We start from the raw sequence: 13,611 nt of genomic DNA on the forward strand, positions 1-13,611 counted from the left end.
GTGTGGAGGACTAAAGGGAGTGCATTTTACTATATGAAGCACTTTTGTGTGCATTATACTGTATGAATAACTATGGGGAGTGCATTATACTTTTTGGAGAACTATAGGTGCATTATATTGTATGCAGAACAATGGGGAACATTATTATGTATGCAGGACTATGAGAAGTGTATTATACTATATGGAGGACTATGGAGTGCAGTATACTATATGGAGGACTATGTGGAGTACATTATACTATATCGAGGACTATGAGGTGCATTATACTGTATGGGGGACTACAGGAAGAGCATTATACTATATGGAGGACTATGGGCTGCATTATACTGCATGGAGGACTATGGGGAGTGCATTATAATTTATGGAGTTCTATGGGGTGCATTATTCTTTATGGAAGACTATGAGGTACATTATACTGTATGTAGGACTATGGGGTGCATTATACTGTATGCAATACTATGGTGAGTGCATTATACTATATTGAGGACCATACTTTACAGAGGACTATGGAGTGCATTATATTCTATGGAAGACTATGGGGTGTGCATCATACTACAGTGGGGCAAAAAAGTATTTAGTCAGTCAGCAATAGTGCAAGTTCCACCACTTAAAAAGATGAGAGGCGTCTGTAATTTACATCATAGGTAGACCTCAACTATGGGAGACAAACTGAGACAAAAAAATCCAGAAAATCACATTGTCTGTTTTTTTATCATTTTATTTGCATATTATGGTGGAAAATAAGTATTTGGTCAGAAACAAACAATCAAGATTTCTGGCTCTCACAAACCTGTAACTTCTTCTTTAAGAGTCTCCTCTTTCCTCCACTCATTACCTGTAGTAATGGCACCTGTTTAAACTTGTTATCAGTATAAAAAGACACCTGTGCACACCCTCAAACACTCTGACTCCAAACTCCACTATGGTGAAGACCAAAGAGCTGTCAAAGGACACCAGAAACAAAATTGTAGCCCTGCACCAGGCTGGGAAGACTGAATCTGCAATAGCCAACCAGCTTGGAGTGAAGAAATCAACAGTGGGAGCAATAATTAGAAAATGGAAGACATTCAAGACCACTGATAATCTCCCTCGATCTGGGGCTCCACGCAAAATCCCACCCCGTGGGGTCAGAATGATCACAAGAACAGTGAGCAAAAATCCCAGAACCACGCGGGGGGACCTAGTGAATGAACTGCAGAGAGCTGGGACCAATGTAACAAGGCCTACCATAAGTAACACACTACGCCACCATGGACTCAGATCCTGCAGTGCCAGACGTGTCCCACTGCTTAAGCCAGTACATGTCCGGGCCCGTCTGAAGTTTGCTAGAGAGCATTTGGATGATCCAGAGGAGTTTTGGGAGAATGTCCTATGGTCTGATGAAACCAAACTGGAACTGTTTGGTAGAAACACAACTTGTCGTGTTTGGAGGAAAAAGAATACTGAGTTGCATCCAACAAACACCATACCTACTGTAAAGCATGGTGGTGGAAACATCATGCTTTGGGGCTGTTTCTCTGCAAAGGGGCCAGGACGACTGATCCGGGTACATGAAAGAATGAATGGGGCTATGTATCGTGAGATTTTGAGTGCAAACCTCCTTCCATCAGCAAGGGCATTGAAGATGAAATGTGGCTGGGTCTTTCAACATGACAATGATCCAAAGCACACCGCCAGGGCAACGAAGGAGTGGCTTCGTAAGAAGCATTTCAAGGTCCTGGAGTGGCCTAGCCAGTCTCCAGATCTCAACCCTATAGAAAACCTTTGGAGGGAGTTGAAAGCCCGTGTTGCCAAGCGAAAAGCCAAAAACATCACTGCTCTAGAGGAGATCTGCATGGAGGAATGGGCCAACATACCAACAACAGTGTGTGGCAACCTTGTGAAGACTTACAGAAAACGTTTGACCTCTGTCATTGCCAACAAAGGATATTTTACAAAGTATTGAGATGAAATTTTGTTTCTGACCAAATACTTATTTTCCACCATAATATGCAAATAAAATGATAAAAAAACAGACAATGTGATTTTCTGGATTTTTTTGTCTCAGTTTGTCTCCCATAGTTGAGGTCTACCTATGATGTAAATTACAGACGCCTCTCATCTTTTTAAGTGGTGGAACTTGCACTATTGCTGACTGACTAAATACTTTTTTGCCCCACTGTATATGAAGCACTGTGGGGTGCATTATACTATATGGAGGATTATGGGGGTGAATTATACGATATAGAGGACTGTGGGGTGCAGTGTGCTATATGGAGGATTATTGGGTGCAGTATACTATATCAAGGACTATGGGACCCATTATACTTTTAGGGCTATGTGGAGGCTATTATAATATTTGAAGGGCTATGTGGGGCCATTATAATTAGGGATGATCGAATAGCTTCAGTTAAGCGCTTATCCGAATAGCTATAGTGCTTCCCGAATAGCTACATCGGTAACTTGGATACCTGGAGCGCTCCCGATAATCAGCTGTTCGGCTCCGCAGCTGCATGTGTCGTGGCTGTTTCACATTCACAACAGAAAACATACATGGATAGCCCAACAAACAGGGAAGCACTATAGCTATTCGGATAAGCACTTATCCGAAGCTATTCAATCATCCATAATTATAATATTTGGTGGGCTATGTCGGAGCCTGTATACTTTATGGATGGCTATGTGGGAAACATTACACTGTATGCAAGCAATTATATAGTATAAAGGTTTGTATGGGGTCCATCATATTCTGTTGGGGCTACATGGGGGCTATCATACTGTGTGGAGAGCTAGTGGGGGCCATTATACAGTGTGGTGAGGTGTGAGGCCATTATACTGTAAGTAGGCCCATTATACAGAATGGAGGGCTGTGTGGGGGTCACAGTTGGGGGATCATACTTTGCTGGGGGAGTTGAAGTGGGATACAATAGGGTCCTTATACTGTTTGTGTGGAAGGTACTGTGGAGGAATTCACTGTGGGGGTATCATACTGTGTTTGGGGGCACTTTTGATTACATCAAACCTTATGGATGCAATAAAAGGGGTAGCTATGGCTTCAGTAGGAGGAAAATTACTTTATAAGGACTGCAAAGTTTTGAGATATGCTCTTCTGTGACTTCGAATGATAATTATTTTTTTTGTTAGTGGGGCGGCCAATTAAAACTTTTGCTATGGGGTCCCATGATTTCTATGTGTGTCCCTGCCATACCACCAGACTATGTGGGATCTACAGGGCCAATGAGCAGAGGACCAGTGCTGGTTGGTTGCGCCAGCGCTACCACCCATCTTCACAATTTCAAAGGCATGAATAGAATGGTATAACAATGAGCTCTTGAGCTCTCAGCTCCTCAGCTCTATGCTGCACCATTCAGCACCATTCAGCTTGAGCATGTTAGTCTCAGTTAGCACACTTCAGCAGTCAGCACACTTCACAGACTGGATCAGCGTATTGGTAGCATGGGGAAGTTGAATCGTTTTTATATTTATACTAGCTGTACTACCCGGCTTCGCCCGGGTTAATGACTGCTGTTAGCAAAATAGAATGTGTTAACAAAAATTTATTCTGCACACAAAAACCACAAAACAAATAGATAGAAATGTAATTATTAAAAGGCAAAAACTAAGCTAATAGAAGAATTTCACAACATATATTAGCTTTGTTATACTGAGAATGTCTTTGTTGCCTATATTAACCAATCAGAGCTCAGGTTAATTAACTGTAGCAAAATAGAAGCTGAGCTGTGATTGGTTGCTATTGGCAGCCTGATAAATCCCCAGCCAACAGGAAGCCCTCCCCCCTGGCAGTATATATTAGCTCACACATACACATAATAGACAGGCCATGTGACTGACAGCTGCCGTATTTCCTATATGGTACATTTGTTGCTCTTGTAGTTTGTCTGCTTATTAATCAGATTTTTATTTTTGAAGGACAATACCAGACTTGTGTGTGTTTTAGGGTGAGTTTCATGTGTCAAGTTGTGTGTGTTGAGTTGCGTGTGGCGACATGCATGTAGCGACTTTTGTGAGATGAGTTTTGTGTGGTGACATGCGTGTAGCAACATTTTGTGTGTCGAGTTGCATGTGACAGGTTAGTGTAGCAAGTTGTGTGCAGCAAGATTTGTGCATGGCGAGTTTTGCGCGTGGCGAGTTTTATGTGTGGTGCGTTTTGAGTATGTGCAAGTTTTATGTGAGGCAACTTTTGCATGTGGTGCAACTTTTGTACATGTGGCAATTTTTCTGTGTGTGCAAGTTTTGCATGAGGTGAGTTTTCCATGAGGTGAGTTTTGCACGTGTGGCGAGTTTTGCGTGAGCCTAGTTTTGCATATGGCGAGTTTTGCATGTAGCGAGTTTTGCGCGTTGCGAGTTTTGAGTGGTGACTTTTGTGTTTCGACTTTTATGTGGCGAGGTTGGTGTGTGTGTGGTGAAATGTGTGCTGAGGGTGGTATATGTGTTCAAGCACGTGGTAGTGTGTGGCGCATTTTGTGTTTGTGTTCACATCCCAGTGTGTGGTGAGTATCCCATGTCGGGGCCCCACCTTAGCAACTGTACGGTATATACTCTTTGGCACCATCGCTCTCATTCTTTAAGTCCTCATTGTTCACATCTGGCAGCTGTCAATTTTCCTCCAACACTTTTCCCTTCACTTTTTCCCCATTATGTAGATAGGGGCAAAATTGTTTGGTGAATTGGAATGCGCGGGGTTAAAATTTCACCTCACAACATAGCCTATGACGCTCTCGGGGTCCAGACGTGTGACTGTGCAAAATTTTGTGGCTGTAGCTGCGACGGTGCAGATGCCAATCCCGGACATACACACATACATACATACACACATTCAGCTTTATATATTAGATATACCTGTATGTAATCTCCTGTATATAGTATATACCTGTGTGTCATCTCACCTATATATAGTATATATCTGTGTGTCATCTCCTTCTGTATATAGTATATACCTGTATGTCATCTCCTCCTATACATAGCATATACCTGTATGTCATCTCCTCCTGTATATACTATATACCTGTAGGTAATCTGCTCCTGTATATAGTATATACCTGTGTGTCATCTCCTCCTGTATATAGTATATACCTGTATGTCATCTCCTCCTGTATGTAGTATGTACCTGTATGTCATCTCCTCCTCTATATAGTATATACCTGTGTGTCATCTCTCCTGTATATAGTATATATCTGTGTGTCATCTCCTCCTGTATATAGCATATACCTGTGTGTCATCTCCCCTGTAAATAGTATATACCTGTGTGTCATCTCCTCCTGTATATAGTATATAACTGTATGTCATCTCCTCCTGTATTAGCCCTCGTTCACACGTTATTTGGTCAGTATTTTTACCTCAGTATTTGTAAGCTAAAATGGCAGCCTGATAAATCCCCAGCCAACAGTAAGCCCTCCCCCTGGCAGTATATATTAGCTCACACATACACATAATAGACTGGTCATGTGACTGACAGCTGCCGGATTCCTATATGGTACATTTGTTGCTCTTGTAGTTTGTCTGCTTATTAATCAGATTTTTATTTTTGAAGGATAATACCAGACTTGTGTGTGTTTTAGGGCGAGTTTCGTGTGTCAAGTTGTGTGTGTTGAGTTGCGTGTGGCGACATGCATGTAGGGACTTTTGTGAGATGAGTTTTGTGTGGCGACATGTGTGTAGCAACTTTTTGTGTGTCGAGTTGCATGTGACAGGTTAGTGTAGCAAGTTGTGTGCAGCAAGTTTTGCGCATGGCGAGTTTTGCGCGTGGCGAGTTTTATGTGTGGTGCCTTTTGAGTATGTGCAAGTTTTGTGTGAGGCAACTTTTGCATGTGTTGCAACTTTTGTGTATGTGGCAATTTTTCTGCGTGTGGCAATTTTTCTGCGTGTGCAAGTTTTGCGTGTGGCGAGTTTTCCATGAGGTGAGTTTTGCACGTGTGGCGAATTTTGCATGTGGAGATTTTTGCGCGTGGCGAGTTTTGAGCGGCGACTTTTGTGTTTCTACTTTTATGTGGTGAGGTTGGTGTATGTGTGGTGAAATGTGCGCTGAGGGTGGTATATGTGTTCGAGCACGTGGTAGTGTGTGGCGCATTTTGTGTGTGTGTTCATATCCCCGTGGTGGTGTGGTGATTATCCCATGTCGGGGCCCCACCTTAGCAACTGTACAGTATATACTCTTTGGCGCCATCACTCTCATTCTTTAAGTCCCCCTTGTTCACATCTGGCAGCTGTTAATTTGCCTCCAACACTTTTCCTTTCATATTTTCCCCATTATGTAGATAGGGGCAAAAATGTTTGGTGAATTGGAAAGCGCGGGGTTAAAATTTCACCTCACAACATAGCCTATGACGCTCTCGGGGTCCAGACGTGTGACTGTGCAAATTTTTGTGCCTGTAGCTGCGACGCCTCCAACACTTTTCCTTTCACTTTTTCCCCATTATGTAGATAGGGGCAAAATTGTTTGGTGAATTGGAAAGCGCGGGGTTAAAATTTCACCTCACAACATAGCCTATGACGCTCTCGGGGTCCAGACGTGTGACTGTGCAAAATTTTGTGGCTGTAGCTGCGACGGTTCAGATGCCAATCCCGGACATACATACATACATACATACACACACACACACATTCAGCTTTATATATTAGATTGTTACTGTCTATATCTATAAACAGAGAGATGGTGAGGGAACACTTAGCTAATTTAAATTAATTTAAATCTCCTGGTCCAAATGAATTACATCCTTGGGTACTAGGATGGATGTGCTAGGCTGCCCAGAGGCAACAACATGCTATCCTCAGTGGGAGTCGAGGTGTATCATCTGGGTCAACTATATCTATCCTTTGTATCCTCCCAGCCATGCTCCAGTGATGCCTATGAGCTGCTTTGCCACCCTGCTATGAACAAGGTTGTTTCTCATGCTCCTCATCCTACAAAACTGTCCCCTGGCTGGGCAGTTGTATACCTGGCCGCTGTTGGTACAGGAACCCATCCTCCAAGCCATATGTGGACGACTGGCCTCATATTGGTGTGAATGGTCCTTTTTCCTCCTCCTCTTCCTCCTGCCCCACCATCTCATCCATCATCACCAGAAACTTTTTTCCTTTCTAGGAGGCATAGAAGTGGGATCGTATTGCTGATGATGGCATCATCAGAGCTGCCTATGTTCGTGGAGCACTCGGAGCAGGCAACACGGCACACACGTCCTGTGTGCTGCAGCTGAAATTCCTGCTTGCACAGTCCCTGCAGCATATGCAAGGTGGAGTTCCACCGTGAGGGTTCATCGCATATGAGGCAGTGAGCAGGATGTCAGAAGTGCAACACAGACAGGCGAGCAGCAGGGTGAGAACACAAAGCGTTCAGCGGCAGCTCTGACATATCTGTGTCATTTTTAAAGAAACTCTGTACCAAACTCTGTAAATTCAGCACATGCGCCATGCAAGGGCTGTGTGTTAGACTATCTAGGCCCAGAGCTTCTACGAGATTTTGCCTGTAGAATGTGTAATCCAGTGTTTGGGGGATGTACAGCTGAAAGCTTCAATGGAATGGTGTGGAGACGCTCGGTGACACTCCTGGTGGTGGTGCTGTCACATCCTCTCTTTACGGGGAGCCAGGTAGCCCTGTTGCATAGGAGGGGGAGCCAGGCTCGGACTGGCCCACCGGAGAACCGGAGGATTCTCTGGTGGGCCCAGGCACTGACACCAGCAAGTTGCTATGGAGCCCCTGAGTCAAGGGGGCCCGACCTGTGCCAGTAGCAGCAGCTGTAGACAAGATCCTGTCCCCGCTGCTAAAGCAAAATGAATATTCACGCTTCCCCACGCCCCTATGGGCGTGGAGAGGTGTGAATACCATTTATCTTTAATAGCGGGCAGCGTAAGCTGCAGGCTGCAGCTAACACTGCCCGCATGTAAAGCTCCACCACCACACACACAAAGCACCGCACACATACACACACACACAGCACTGCACATATACACACATATGCAGGCACACAGACTCACACAGAGCAGCTAACCTCCCAGCGTCCTGCTTCCTGTCTGAGACAGCCCAGCTGGATGATGTCATCATCCAGCGTGCTGTCTCAGACAGAAAAGCTTCCAGCGAGGAAGAGGCTGCTGGGATGAGCTGCTGCTGCGGGGAGGTGAGCTGTGCTGTGTGCCTGTGCATGTGTGTGTGCCTGCGTGTGTGTGTGAGAGTGTGTGTGTGCCTGCGTGTGTGTGTGTGAGAGTGTGTGTGCCTGCGTGTGTGTGTGATGAGCTGCGGTGAGATGTGTGTACCTGCGTGTGTGTGTGGTGGTGAAGGACAATGATATTGGTGGGGAAAGACAATGATGGAGGTGATGGGCAATGAAAGTGGTGGGGAGACACTGATGGAGGTGATGGGCAATGATGGTGGTGGGGGAGACAATGATGGAGGTGATGGGCAATGATGGTGGGGGGAAGACAATGATGGAGGTGATGGGCAATGATGGTGGTGGTGGGGAGGCAATGATGGAGGTGAGGGGAGGCAATGATGCAAGTGATGGGCAATGATGGTGGGGGAGACAATGATGGAGGTGATGGGCAATGATGGTGGTGGGGAGGCAGTGATGGAGGTGATGGGCAATGATGGAGGTGATAAGCAATGATGGTGGGGAGGCAATGATGGAGGTGATGGGCAATGGTGGTGGTGGTGGGAGGCAATGATGGAGGTGATGAAATGGGTAATGATGGTGGTGGGGGAGGCAATGAAGGAGGTGATGGACAATGATGGTGGTGGGGAGGCAATGATGAAGGTGATGAAATGGACAATGATGGTGGGGGAGGAGGCAATGATGCAGGTGGTGGAATGGGCAGTGATGGAGGTCATTGGGGAGAATGATGGGATGGAGAGGGAGAAGACAATGATGGAGGTGGTGATGAGGACAATGATGGGGGTGAAGAGGGGCTGCATTATTCCTTATGAGGGGGCTACATTATTCTCAGGGGACTACATTATATTATGGGGGCTACATCATACTATATGAGGGGGCTACAGTATACTCTTTGGGGTGGCTGCATTATATTCTGTGGTGGGGCTGCATTCTCTCAGGGAACTACATTATATTCTGTGGTGGGCTGCATTATACTATTTGAGGGGGGCTGCATTATACCCTATGAGGGTGCTACATTATATTTTATGGTGTGGACTGCGTTATACCTGAGGGGGTTGCATTATATTTTGTGGGGTGCTGCATTATATTCTATGAGAGGGGACTGCATTATATTTTATGAGGGGGCTACCCCAACCCTTGCTACATAATTAAGACGTGAACTACCTTATATTATACCCTGATATTAGCGCTTTTTACCGCACAGTTGGTGGTCTTCTATCTATTTCTATGTAGCTACATAGAGGGCCCCAAGAATGATTTTCTCTGGTGGGCCCAAGGTGCTCCAGTCCGACGCTGGGGGGAGCAGTAGGAGAATCGGATCACTCCTGGTTTTTCAGGTGTGTACTCCATTGCAGCTCGTGCTTTGCATTCAGATGTCTCATCATGCAGATGGTGCACAGGTTAAGAACATTTATGCTTTGCTTCAGTCTCTGATAGCACAGCATGAAAGCCACCCATGTATTGTCAAGGAGCTCCTTTAAGTTGGCTTTGGTGTGCTCAGATCATTGGCGTGGTGGCCAGTAGCCACTGAAGTACTGACTAGGGGCTGGATGCAGTGCTTTTGCACCCTGCTTTCTCTTTTGCTGTGTGGTGACCACCACCTCTTCCTCCGAACTGCCCATATCACTCAGATGACCATCTAGAACCTCATTATCCCCATAGGATCATTGCACTTCTTCAGTCTGTACTTAACAATGCTGCCCTACTAATCCACGTCTGTCCTAGCTACTCCCCCACTTCTCCCCTCTGCAAATCACTTCATTGTCTGCCAATTCCACAACATATCCACTTCTCTCCTCCACAATCGTTTCCTGTAGAATTCTGTGGCCCAACATGTCCAATTATCCCCTATATTCAGAACTTTAAAATAGAACTTGAAAAACCCATGTCTTCAGAACAGCTTACAGCCTGCAATGATCCACTGCAACCTCACCAACACCAAAATTTCTGCAACTTCTGAACCTACTGTCTCCTTACCCATTATCCTGTAGAATGTAAGGTCGCAAGTGAAGGGTCCTCTCCCCTCTATACCTGTCCGTTACTATTAATTTGCTCATTGTAATTTCAATTTGTATTTTGTATGTATCCCATCCTCAGGTACAGCACCATAGAATCAATGGCGCTATAAAAATAAATAACAATAATAATCCCCCTCATAAAGTTCCACCCAGTCCTCACCCCTGCCCTCCTTGTTGGTCTGCACACAGCGGAAAGCCCCAGCAGTTGGCACCTGTGTTTCGTCATCATTATCAGAGATGTGCTGCGGTGGTCCACTGACCGTTTGCACTACCCCTCCCGCGAACTCATCCTCAAACAGAACAAGTGGTTGGACATCAGTGCACTCAATCTCTTCCACTTTTGGGGCAGGGCAAGGTAGATGGCCCACGGAAATGTAAGAATAGCAGGGACACGGGATGCAGTGACGAGCAGGAGGCAGAGCAAGAGTTAAAGGATTTATTACAGGGTTTACTCCACACAGGGAGAGAAAGGGTTAGGCTAGGTTCACATTGCGTTAGTGCAGTCCGTTCAACGCATGCATTAAAAGAACTGCGCCACACAAGTGCCTTTTAAAGATCGCGTTATGCGATCGCGCTAGCGCAGATGCTCCATCTGTGCTAGCTTTGACGGACCCCGAAATGCTGCAGACCGCGTACGAGGTTCCGTCACAGAATGACGGCACATCACTAACGCCTGCCGATTATGACATGCGTTAGTGATGTGCTACATAATGGCAGTCAATGGGTGCGCTAACACATCCGTTACATAGCATTAGTGCCGTTATGTAACGGATGCCGTCAGCGGATTGCCATTTTCGCAATGTGAACCTAGCCTAAAGAGGGAGTTAAACTGTATCTTATGTCGGGGTAAGAACAAACAGTTATGAAACAGGTAAACTTATCAGTCTGATGGCTTCTGGCCTGTCGAAGCTTGAAATCCCACAGTGGCGCCGGAAGTGATGCGTGAAGTCTCTGGCCTGATCCTGAAGAAAGTTGATGCACTGTCTCCTGACAGAAACAGCGTATCTGTGGCACCCCAGGAGTCCGGATGCCACAATGGTATTGTCTTCCTCACGGGGGAGGTGATGCCATGCCTAGAAACAAGGAGCAATCTCTTAATCAGGTAACACTGACAAGCAACACCGTCCTGACTCCAGACCAGAAGGGGGAGCTCTAAACTCGGTTTCAGGGGAACTTCCCCATAAAATTCTGGCCTGGGGCAGGGGGTTAGACAGTCTGTTAGGCACAGTGAGAGGAGAAGAGGAAAAGAGAGGAGCCTGGGGTCTGGAGCTGCGAGTGAGCTCACCCCAGAAGGAAAAGCGCCAAGAGACCGGACACCGGGTTCTGTGGTGGTGTTCAAATTGCAGACCCAGCCACTGAACCTGGAGGGCAGGAGATTGCAAGTCTCCTGTCCCATCTAACACCTGCAGGTACCACAGCAAGTCAGGAGCCTGGGGCTGCGAGAGAGAGTGGACAGTGCCCATGAAAGGTTCAGGCTGTCAGCCATACAGGTTGAGAATACAGACACTGAGGGGACTCGTGCAGAGCTTCAGGCAGCAAGGGTCAGATATACAGCGCAGAAGGAAGGCCTCTGAACCCACCTGGCTAAGTGGATCCCTAACAGTTTCCAGGCTGCTCGGACTCCACCATCACCTGTTACCTGAACCCTGGACTGTACCTGAATTCTACAGTAAAAGGTAAAGGAAACTGTTATCCCTGTGTCCGGCAATTATTTCCTAAACCCTCAGTCCTGCACCCCACCGTCTATCATCCCTCTTACCAACTACACCGGGAGCCCTGGGAACCAAGCTCTACCTGTGGGGAGCTATACCATCTAAGCTGCAAAACCATCAGCCCCAGAGGACCCCTTGAAGCAGCGTCGGCCACCCCTGGCCGAAAACCACAGGTGACATCACAAAACTTACTACATTAGACTTTATTTCCATTTTCATTAACCCCCTTTTACTGGATGCCCAGGGCCATGGACCGGGTCATTGCCACCGTGACCACCTCTTTAGTAACAGAACCGGACCGGTACCGAGTACCCCACGGTCCATATCCTGGCTCTCCGAGGCGAGGTCCTGGATTACTGGGATGACGTCCATGCTGTGAATGAGTCTGTGGTACCGCCAAAATGTGTCTCAGTTCAATAGCAGAGGTGGGGATGACGCTACCCGGCTCTGGATGATTTAGCATCCAGCCTGAGAAACTAGCTACCCCTAGAGAGAAACAAAGCCTCACTTGCCTCAGAGAAATTTCCCCAAAGTGTAAGCAGCCCCCCACAAATAATAACGGTGAGTTTAAGGGGAAAACACAAACATAGAAATGAAAATAGGTTTTAGCAAATGAGGCCCGCTAATAACTAAATAGTCAGAAGATAGCAAGGAATCTGTGCGGTCAGTATAAAATACTACAAAAGTATCCACGCAGAGAATACAAAAGGACCCCCACACCGACTCACGATGTGAGGGGCGCAACTCTGCACCCCAGAGCTTCCAGCTAGCAATCAAATAGCATATAAGCAAGCTGGATTGAACTCATAACATACTGAGAAACATTTTCAAATAGAAATGAGCAAAAATGGACTAGCATGAACTTAGCTTCTCCACGAGGAGACAGGTCACAAGGGAAGTCCCAGAGAGATCTGAACCAGTACTGAATACAACAACAGCAGGCAACAAGTAAAGGTCCAGATGGAGTTAAATAGGCAGCAGGCCTAGCAGGAAACGAGGCAGCTGGAGTCCAGCTACAGACCAGCCGTAACACTAAAAGCCACCAGAGGGAGCCCATGAACAGAACTCACAAAGTACCACTCATGACCACAGGAGGGAGCCCGAGAACGGAATTCACAACAGTACCCCCCCCCTTGAGGAGGGGTCACCGAACCCTCACCAGAGCCCCCAGGCCGATCAGGATGAGCCAAATGAAAGGCACGAACCAAATCGGCAGCATGGACATCAGAGGCAACAACCCAGGAATTATCCTCCTGACCATAGCCCTTCCATTTAACCAAGTACTGAAGCTTCCGTCTCGAAATATGAGAATCCAAGATCTTCTCCACCACATACTCCAATTCTCCCTCGACCAACACCGGAGCAGGAGGGTCAACAGACGGAACCACAGGCACCACATACCTCCGCAACAATGACCTATGGAACACATTATGAATGGCAAAAGATGCTGGGAGGTCCAAACGAAATGACACCGGATTGAGGATTTCCAAAATCTTATAAGGACCGATGAAATGAGGTTTGAATTTAGGAGAGGAAACCTTCATAGGAACATAACGAGATGACAACCATACCAAATCCCCCACACGAAGTCGGGGACCCACACAGCGACGGCGATTAGCAAAGCGCTGAGCCTTCTCCTGTGACAACGTCAAATTGTCCACTACGTGGTTCCAAATCTGCTGCAACCTATCCACCACAGAATCCACCCCAGGACAGTCAGAAGGTTCAACCTGACCTGAGGAAAAACGAGGATGAAAACCAGAATTACAAAAAAAAGGC

This window comes from Ranitomeya variabilis, chromosome 3 (assembly GCF_051348905.1).
Source record: "Ranitomeya variabilis isolate aRanVar5 chromosome 3, aRanVar5.hap1, whole genome shotgun sequence".
Taxonomy (NCBI): Eukaryota; Metazoa; Chordata; class Amphibia; order Anura; family Dendrobatidae; genus Ranitomeya; species Ranitomeya variabilis.